At 29.8% G+C, this 2,994-nt stretch overlaps 1 pseudogene; it reads right to left on the reverse strand.

The window, feature by feature from the left end:
• Positions 1 to 2,994, reverse strand: part of LOC105852090 (proline-rich receptor-like protein kinase PERK9) — a 22,158-nt pseudogene that overhangs the window by 18,437 nt on the left and 727 nt on the right.

Here is a 2,994-nt window from a genome sequence, read left to right on the forward strand (position 1 = left end):
GAATTATCTGATTATAATAGATGTGGATTATCGTTAATTTATTTGACGAATTTTTAATTAATTATTGAAAGTAGTTGGTTATTATAGAGAAATCTTAGTTATATCACGAATAGTTCTAAAGAATATTTTTGGATGAAGGCGGGTGCCATGATCGATTTTTCTGGTTACCGCTCCGGCTGAGAATAATACTTGTTTTGAAATTGTGTGTATTATTCACTGGGATTTTGTATCTCATTAAAGTGTTGTTTTCAGATACTGAGACCGTTGGAGACGTCGAGAGTTAAGCAGTCCTACCTCCCTTGAGAAGAGTGATTTCCTTCGATTAGGTCAGTAGATCAAGAATAAGTAGACATAATGTCTACATTGCATTTTATGTCGGGATTAGATACTATTTGCCCAGTTTTGGATATTTTAATTATTAAATATTTTTCAGTTGTAAGGATAAATTTTTGAGATTTCATAACATTACTTCTTTCTAATAGTTTATTATTTATTACAATACCTTATTCTCTTATCTAATTCTTACAACTTTAGCGTTATTACCTCAATTTTTATACCCACGTAACTAGGCGTTACAGGTGGCAAGTACAAAGGATGTGTGTCGGGTGCCGGTAGTTTATCATCAACATTTGTGAAAGGTCCAACAGGCTATATTCAGACTGAGACGTCTTCTTCTTATGCTAGTACGGATCGATCTCATCGTCCGTCGATAGATAATCTTGACCAGTTAAAGTAGCAATGGGCAAGTGAGCAAGAAGAAAAGACACATCAGCTGATACAAGCAGCAATTGATAAATTTAATGAGGAATGGAAACAAAAGTTTCAAGAGCAGCAACAACAGTTTCAGCAGCAACAACAATTTCAACAGCAACAATTTTCATTTCCTCCTACTTTTCATCAGCAGTTCCCGCCTCGGCCTCAATACTTGCATCAACAACCACTATTCCAGCAGCAACAAAATTACTCTCAATACTCCCAGCAGCAGCAACCGCCTCCAAATTTCCAACAACAACACCAGGATCCTCCGAACTCTGCCTTTCAGCAACAACAACGACCAATGTTTCAGCAACAACAATATTTTCATAATTATCAGTATGTTCTGTCATCTTCTCATCAACTTCCTCAACCTCAACCAGATCAAACTGCATACCGACCAACTATGCCAACAGCTGGCTTGATTAGACCAGATTTAAATCAACCTCAACCAGTTATGGCTCCTCATTCGACTAGTGTTGGTGTAATTGAAGATGAAATCCAATTTTAAACCATGATGTCTCCTCCAGCACAAATTAATAATACTTTTGAGGGACTTCTGTCGTCAGGTAACATGCCAGCAAATAATGATGGTGGGAGTGGAGTTGATCAGAGGAATTATTATGAGGATTGATGTATTTGAATAATTTTATAATTTTATTTTTGGTTTGTATGAACACATTTATCTTGTCCTAGTTAATTATTGTGTGTTTAATTTTTGGTTTGTAAGACATGATTTAATAATTTTGGAATGTTTTATTTGGTTTGGTAGTAATTACTTTAATTAATATTAATATTATATTTTTATATATAATAGTTATTTTAATTTTTAAACTTAATTTTTATTTAAATTTAAATTTAATTTAAATTAACCTTTAATTATAATTATAATTTAAATATTATATTTTAAATTTAATTTAAATGATAATTAAATTGTAATATTATATTTTTAATTGATATTAGTTTATTATATATAACATATTAAATTTAAATTTAAATATTATATTTTAAATTTAATTTAAATGATAATTAAATTGTAATATTATATTTTTAATTGATATTAGTTTATTATATATAACATATTAAATTTAAATTTAAATATTATATTTTAAATTTAATTTAAATGATAATTAAATTGTAATATTATATTTTTAATTGATATTAGTTTATTATATATAACATATTAAATTTAAATTTAAATATTATATTTTAAATTTAATTTAAATTTTAATTAAATTATAATATTGTAATTTAAATTTAAATTTTAAATTTATATTCATATTAATATATTATATATAATATTATTTTTTAGTATTAATTTTGAATTTAATAAAATAATTTTTTAATAAAGTTAATATTTTGTGGCGGCCTAAGCCCTCACAAAATATTTAATTTTTAATCTGAAACATCCTTTGTGGCGGCCTAAGCCCTCACAAAGGGAAGCGTTTGTGGCGGTCTAGGCCCCCACAAAAGCTTAATTTTTAAGCATAAGCTTTGTCCTTTGTGGCGGCCTAAGCCCTCACAAAATCAGGCAATTGTGGCGGCCTATGCCCTCACAAAATCAGGCGTTTGTAACGGCATTTGCCCTCACAAAAGACAACGAAATTTTCAAACTTTGTAGCCGTTTTGGCCGCCACAAAGGTTTGTGACCACCTTATTTGTGGCTGCCTTTGGCCGCCACAAATGCCTACTTTATGGCTATTTTTTCCCCTTTGTGAGGACTTTTGGCTCTCACAAAAACCATGTATTCTTGTTGTGTCCCTTCAATCAAACTTTGTACAACTTTGAACAAATTTATGTTTTTTTTAAGTACTTGCATATCATTTTCATATCATTCAGAAAGATTCTCAAAGTACTTGAAATAATATTGGATTGATATTATTATATCTCTCTTATATTCTTATTCCAAATCAAACTATATCATTTGTAAAAGAAAGTAGTACTTTCTTAAAGTAGTCTAATCTAAGATAGTGGTGTGCTATCTTAGAAGTTTTGTTAGAAGTTTGTAGCACAGATCCTAGGGTGAGATTTGTATATTTTCTAACAATAGTGGAGAAATCTCTTGTAGTGTGCAAGATGACTGAATGTACCCTTGATCATAAGGGGAACCAGGATAATATTGTTGTGTTCATTTAATTGCTGCCATTTATTTATTATCACTTACTATCTTAAAGCAGAAAATTCAATCACCAAATCATTGAAAACAAGAAAATTTCCAAAACACCTAATTCACCTCCCCCC

The sequence above is a fragment of the Cicer arietinum genome, chromosome 5 (genome assembly GCF_000331145.2).
Source record: "Cicer arietinum cultivar CDC Frontier isolate Library 1 chromosome 5, Cicar.CDCFrontier_v2.0, whole genome shotgun sequence".
Lineage (NCBI taxonomy): Eukaryota > Viridiplantae > Streptophyta > Magnoliopsida > Fabales > Fabaceae > Cicer > Cicer arietinum.